The sequence below is a fragment of the Misgurnus anguillicaudatus genome, chromosome 9 (genome assembly GCF_027580225.2).
Source record: "Misgurnus anguillicaudatus chromosome 9, ASM2758022v2, whole genome shotgun sequence".
Taxonomy (NCBI): domain Eukaryota; kingdom Metazoa; phylum Chordata; class Actinopteri; order Cypriniformes; family Cobitidae; genus Misgurnus; species Misgurnus anguillicaudatus.
In genome coordinates, this window is record NC_073345.2 from 14,857,780 (window position 1) to 14,865,437 (window position 7,658).

At 32.5% G+C, this 7,658-nt stretch overlaps 1 long non-coding RNA gene across 1 annotated transcript; it reads right to left on the bottom strand.

Annotated features, from left to right (window-relative positions):
* Positions 1-453: 453 nt before the first annotated feature.
* On the bottom strand, positions 454-3,430 carry LOC129424510 (uncharacterized). Its single transcript, XR_008638087.2, has 4 exons — positions 3,062-3,430; positions 2,681-2,729; positions 2,271-2,329; positions 454-1,982 (listed from the first exon to the last, which is right to left on the bottom strand). It is a non-coding gene; the product is annotated as an uncharacterized lncRNA (long non-coding RNA).
* Positions 3,431-7,658: the final 4,228 nt, after the last annotated feature.

The following is a 7,658-nucleotide window of genomic DNA, read 5'->3' on the forward strand; positions in this document are numbered from 1 at the left end:
TTTCAGACATTTAAATACACATAAGCACTGGTAAAACAATAGCCTACATTTAGTTTGTAAAATACACACTGATGTCTACACTCAAAAAAATATTTAGGCCTAATTCATAAGATTTATGTATTTTGATTACATGTAGAATTTCCATCCATTTGGATTACATACTTCTAATCTAAAATGATATATCTATCTTATATGATAGATATTTTTTAGATATATGTAAATGAAACCAATAAAATTTATGTAATAGTTTTACTTAATCCAATGTGTTTTAAATGCATTAAAAAAAATGGATTATGCATTCTTTATTAATAAACCCAATTCACTTAAAATGCATTACATTTAGATATCTTACTAATAAACCATTTATATATTCCTCCCCCATTCACCCTCCTAAGTCACAATATGCTATAACAAAAAAACCACAAAAAATAAAAGAAGAGCCAGACCACTTGGTTTTACATTTTATCAATTTATTTAATACTTCAAGGCATTACTCATAAGGCAGCAAAAAAGAGCAGCTAACAACTAGCATGACAGCCATGGCTTATACACCTCGTAATGTGTGCAAAAATTAAATAAATAAGTGTGTTTCAGACATTTCAGCCACAATCAACCTCAATCCACAAATAAGTGCAAACATTTTGAGCAAACAGGCTGCAGAAATACAAAAAACCCTGTAAAACTCGAGGTAGACATAAATCAGGGACAACAACATTACTTTAACATTTTCAGAAATCTGTGACATGATGTAATAATAGTTTAGAATGTAAAAAATGGCACATTGCTTAGTGTTTTGAGTGGCTGTGTGCCATTAACAATTTTCATGCATCTCTAATTACATGTTAGATATACATCAATTACATTTTTCAAAAACTTTTCAACTTTTAAAATGGTTAAAGCAATATTCTAATTTAATAAAACAAAAATCCCGATAATTTTCTAACCCCATATGTTTATGTTTTACTTTGTTCAGTCAAGAAGAAATAAAGTTTGAGTTAAAGATTCCAGGATTCTTCTCAATTCAAGACTATTTGACCTCAAGTTTACAGTTTCAATGCAGATTTAAAAGGGCTCCAAATTATACAGAATAAGGCATAAGGGTCTTATCTAGCTAAATGATTGTCATTTTCAAAAATAAAAATAAAAGAGGACTTTTAACTCACAACAAATTTTCACTAGCTGTGTGACACGCTAGCATGACATAATTGAAACTACCGCTCCAGCGTTTACAAGCGAGGAGAAAGAGGAGCGTTCAGATGTTGTTGTATGCGAAATGATACTACTTAATGTCTTTGGGTCCGTTTATTATTTAAAATGGTCCACAAATGTGCGTTTCACATTTGTGATGTGTAAACTTCAACGTTATTACGTAGTACACAATGTCACACTGTGTATCACATGGATAATGCAAGACAAGTTGTTGCGTTTTAAAAGTTTTCTTGCCAAAAATGACAATCTTTTGAATAGATAAAACCCCCATGCCTCGATCGGGATCGTTTAGAGCCCCTCAAAGCTGCCCTGAAACTTAACTGTTGAGGTCCAATAAGGTCTATTAAATTAAGAAAAATCCTGGAATGTTTTTCTCAAAAAAAACAATTTCTTCTCGACTGAACAAAAAAAGACAAGCATTTTCGATGACAGACAGTAAATTATCAGGATTTTTGTTTAATGAAAGTGCAATATTCCTTTAATGTTAAAAAGTTCACTTGTAAATGTACAAAAATGTACCCACTTTGAGGGGGATGTATCAGCATGTCTGTCAGGTATTCACTGAAGCATCTTTCAGTGATTGCTTGGTTGTATCAAGTCCAGTTCCATTAGGATTTTTTGAAAGGTCAAAGGTGCACCTGATGTTCTTCTGGTAGTTCAGTTTAAGTGCATAAATGAGTCCAAAAAGTAATTTCACACCCATGTCTGACACCAAGTAGGTTTTGCAAAACTTCCACTGTCTGTGCAATCCCCAACTCACCAATTTCACAATTCTGGAGAAGAACAACAACAAAATCAGTCCCAATAGCAGTCAAAGTGAAATTTTCAAAAATGTGCAGGCAAATTGTTTTACAAACTCTGATATTTAAAATATGTAGACTGATTCAAATGTGTAAAATAATAGAACATTAGTCACAAAACCATCAAAAGACCTGAAAACAGATAATCACCTTGTTTAATCATCTAGTTATCCATAAGATATTTATATACACACACGTGCACATACATACATATATATAAATAAATAGATATAAAAATAGAGTAGGTTGACATACACTTACCACATATTCTTTAATGTGTCTCTCCATGCCTTCTTTGAGGTAGATACAGATGTCTTCAACTAGAACAAGACAAAAAACCCACATTATTTAATGATTTTCTTTAACAATATTTTATGTAGATAATAGTTTTTATAGAGACAGATAAAGATTTTGTGAGACGAAGGGTATGTATTTTTCTGTTTCAGAAATATTGTGTCCCAGCATGTGTGTACACTACCGGTGAAATGTTTGGAAATAAGCCTCTTATGCTTATCATAACTGCATTTATTGAAAAAAAAAACCCCACCTGTTTCCAATATTGACAATAAATCATCATATTAAAATGATTTCTAAATGATCATTTGACACTGGAATGATGAAAATCCAGCTTTGCATCAGAAATCAATATCTTTGTAGCATAACTTACATACCCTGTCTAGCAGGTTGTCCCACCATATAGACGATGAAATGATGCTGTATCTGTAAAAAAAAAAAGTTTTAGTTAGACACACAATGCACTCAACAACATAGTATAATTGTAACATTCTTTTGTTAATAAAGTCACAGAGATTATGATTATTTTATTCTGATAAGCCTATAGTAGCCTATGACTTTATTTATTTCTTAGGTTTCAAACATTAAACCACAAAAATTAATCAATAAAAGCAACAGACATTGCAGGGTAACTTCCAACAGACCGTCTGTGTAGTGAGGTGTATTTTACTCTGAAACATGCAACGCGTCACACATGTAATTAAACAACAGACAATTATATTTTAGATAATCACATCAAACTTGTTAACTTTACTCACCTACAATTTGGCGATTGTAGACTAGTGAGATGACGATCCAGTCCAATGCAAAATGGCGAAGTCCATGTGCTGTAGCGTCTATTTTTGATTGTGGCGCCACCTCCTGACTGGAGTGTGAATAGACGTCATTTCCGCTTCTACTAAAGTCAGTTTCCTGAAATTTGTATGTAAACCAATCTCATAGAATTTATCCGGTTTGTTTCACTGCTAGATTTATTTAATTCATATTCATACATTTTAACTGATTAAATCTAATACTTTTTAAATTGAACAGATTTATATATATTCTAATAAATCGGATTACATATATTTTAAAAAACGAGTATTTAAATAAAATCTAAATGATCCAAATACTTAAAAGCTAATATTGCCAGGAATCATTTTTTTGAGTGTATGGAAGCAGCAATACAAATCTATTCAAATAAGATAATAATTTGCTAATAATAAAATAAAAAAAAATTCAAATAATAATAATTTGCCGACGTGTGTTATTCATATCAGACAAACACAGTGAAAGTAACTATAAAGTTGACTCTATTGTTATAAAGGTTATAATGTTACCTGTTTGAAAGACGAGGATGCGCACCTGTCAATCAGCTATTATATAACAGAGCTAGGCCAGAGACGAACTCGCTCTTAAACAGAAATTAATATATGGAATAATGTGTGCATCTTTGAATAACTGTAAGAATACATTTCCTTTAAATTAATTTTGTCATTTAAAGTTTTAAGAGATAATAATGTTTCATTCACTTGCTTATTTAGACTTGAGGTTAAACGCGTGTTTGGCGCATTTAGCCTACCTCAGAGTTTATTTCAGTAATACTGCCGTTTTTCCGGTAATAATAATACAATTTATATATCAATCCTGCTTCTTTGTCTGTTTATTAATTTTATTATGCTGTTATGTGGATATTTATTGCCATAGCTATGAGACGTGCATTGCCGTTATATGAATACTCTCGTCTAATATTCAAATCATATGCAGAATAATGTGTGCATCTTTGAATAACTGTAAGAATACAGTTCCTCTGAAAATGAAATTTTTTGTCAAATTTTTGAAAATGAAAATTTTTGTCAAAGTTTTGAGAAATAATAATGTTGTGAGAATATTTATCCCCATATGAGACGTTTATTGCCGTTGAATAGCCTACTCTCCAATATGGAAATCACATAGCAATGTGGTATACTGCAGTTACCCTGCTAATTTTAACATGTGATAAATAAACCTTTGCAAATCTGCTGATTTTATCCATTCATGTCCTGACCACCAGGCTAGAGATTTTAAACATCCTTAATCCACACTTACTAGTCTATCAAATACTATCTCATGATCTATATTTTTTTTTGCTAGTTTTACTAAATTGTGTTAGTCAGTTTCTGGTTACCTGTGCAGTTGCATGGAGTGTTTTATGGAGCGCTGCATTTAAAAATCTGTCATTCCAAAGCGATATCTCAGTGTGTATTATTCATTGATGGTATAAAGTTAAGCCCCCTCAACAATTTCACATGCCCCCTCAGTCATTTCATCCTGCAGCCGGGCCTGGTTTTAGGTTACCAATTGAAGTAATTATTTAATTTAATCCAGCTTTTCACTTTTTACAGTGTATTGTACCCTAAGTTGCCTTGTATAAAAGCATCTGCCAAATGCACAAATCTAATGTAAATGCACTGAGCAGTGAAACTAGTTTTACATTTTTGTTAGTAACTTTCTAATTTAATAAAAACAGATTATGTGGACCACCACGGCACCATGCGCTTACTTTATAAACCCATGTTGCAGTGACCATGTATGTGTCCAGCAAAATCTTAAAAGCCTGCATTTATAATACAAGCTTGACTGTAAGAATGAATTGTGCATGTGCATGCCTGCACACACACAATGAATGCATTAAGAGATTGCACAGCTTTTTCCTCACGTGGTCAACTCATCCAACAGGCAATGATCTCTTACTCTGCACTGCATTGGTTTTGGGTCCATCAATGGTGGCTGAATTTCAGCAGCCAAGGGCATCAAACTTTGACAACTGACAAAAGTCAATAACTGACATTGACTTTTGAAACCTGAAATTGAAATGCGGATCGTTTTCCATTTATAATCTCAAATCAGTCAGACTGAAAAATTGCAGTGCAATCCTATCTTCACCTTGCAGTCAGTAAGATGAGATCTGTACACTGTGGATCTAGCAGCTTACAAAGCACACACTGTAATGCTGATTCAATCATCTACCACAACATCTAAAAGACCAATAACAGATGAGCAATGGTCATGAAGATAGCACATGTCTTTGCATTTTATTTATTTAATAATGTACTGTACTCTAAATCAGTTCATTGGCAAGTTGAGAAGTCACCTGTTGACAGGTGGGTTTCTTGGTTGGTCATCCCGGGGATCTTTGATGGCATCTGCATCACGCTTGGCATGGTGCTTGAATCAATCCTAAATGATGCAGGCAGTTACACATGCACTCATTAAGTGTAATGTCAATTTCATTCAAGTCCTCCAAATCTAAACCAACAAGGCTTCTGCGACCACGTTGACTAATTTCTTTTTAATGAAACATGGCCATGTTTAATTGATTTAATTGTATTGAACATTTTAATTTTAATTAATGCCTGAGCTGTGACAATTACAGTATAATTAACCTTATGACATCAGTTTCATCATGAACGCTGAAAATAGTGCCAATCTTAGCATCATCTGTTAGGAAACTCACAGATTTATTACATATTTTCAATCCAGTTTTAGAATTTATGAGACAGATTTATGGGTACACATGAAAAAGCTATGAATATTTATATATTGTGACAGATGGGCATCTTTTATTGGTTGCATAAACATAAATAAATATATGGTAGTGAGGGAAAGCAAAGCAAATAAAGGGCCATAAAGAATATTTTTTTGACTTGTGTATTTGTGGTAAATAAACAAGTCTGCCTAGATATGCTTAAACATTTGATTTGGATAAAAATCACAATTGAGAAGTTTCAAACTGTGCTCAGATTTGGCAAAACACAAATTGTAATCAAAAGGAAGATGTTTTAAAAAGGACAAAAATAGTTTGAACAAAAACTACATGTAAATCATTGGCATTAGAACCATTATATGTGGTTGGAACAAGACCCACACACTTTTTTAAGACCAATGATATTGGACCCACACTGAATTCTAATTCTGTGCATATGCCTCTTCACTTGTCTTAGCGTCTTTTGTCAAATTCATTATAATTTAAACTCAATTTAGTGTTTTCTCTACTTTCGCAATGAAAAAAATATTAATTTAATTTGCACAGTTTTATAAGTTGCACACAATGAAATTATCTAAATTTAGATATATGCATTTAGTTGAACTTACTCAATTGTTTTAGTTACCTTAGCACAATCAAATTGAGTTGATCTGAGTAAAAATTGAGTTAAATTCAGTAATGCTACTATTATCTAATCATGCTAGTTCTACTTAAATTTAGAAATAAAAAAGTTATTACTACAGCAACAGCACACATTAGCAAGCTAACCATAACACTCATAAAACAGAAGCTGATTATGCCATAAACATTGTCAATGTAAATGCTTTCAAATCAAGGCATTTACACTTTACAATGTAAATGTAACTACATTAACTTCAATAAAATTTTCTTTAAACTATACAGTAGGCCCCAATCTATTTTATTAAGATACAAACAAAAAATACCGGAAATATGTAAAAAAAAGTTCAGGACTAAATGTCTTCTTTAGGCATCGTCTGTGTTTAGCTGCTACCCAGTCTAACAAAATTATGTACCTATAGTCACGTATTTTTTTATTCTTTTTCGTAATACTGTCACGAATTTCCGTGTTGTGTCGTGATCGTATCACGAATTTCTGTTTATGTGTCATTGTCACGTATTGGTTACTTAACTGCTTTTTCCAACCTGATCTCACAAAAAACGTGAAATAGTCACACATTATTTTGCTCAGTTTTGCGTGACATTGTCACGTATTTCCACCCTACCCAGTCTCACAAAGTTTCGTGATATAGTCACATATTTTTTTTATTCTTTTTTCGTGCTATTATCACGAAATTCGAGTTTTTTTCGTGATCGTATAACGAATTCCTGTTTTCGTGTGATTATCTTGTATTGGTTACTCAACTGCTTTTTCCTATTTTTAACCCATTGTCGCTTCGGTTTAGGGTTAGATTTGGTGCTTGCATTAGAATGTCCCTTTATATATTGATCTATACAATTTTTTCTGATTTATTTTTTATATGTCACCTGGCGTTAGGGTTAGAGTTGGGTTTGGGTAGGGATGTCATTTTATGTAAATCTAACCCTAAACCGAAGCGACAATTGTTTAAAAATAGGAAAAAGCAGTTGAGTAACCAATACGTGATAATCACACGAAAACAGGAACTCGCTAAACGATCGCGAAAAACACGAAATTTCGTGATAATAGCACGAAAAAAGAATAAAAAAAATACGTGACTATATAACGAAATTTTCGACTGGGCTGTTCCACCATATTATGTGCCCCTGACACGACTTTCTTTACCGTGACAGTTTCACGTATTGGTTACTCAACTGTTTTTCCTATTTTCTTACAATTGTCACTTCGGTTT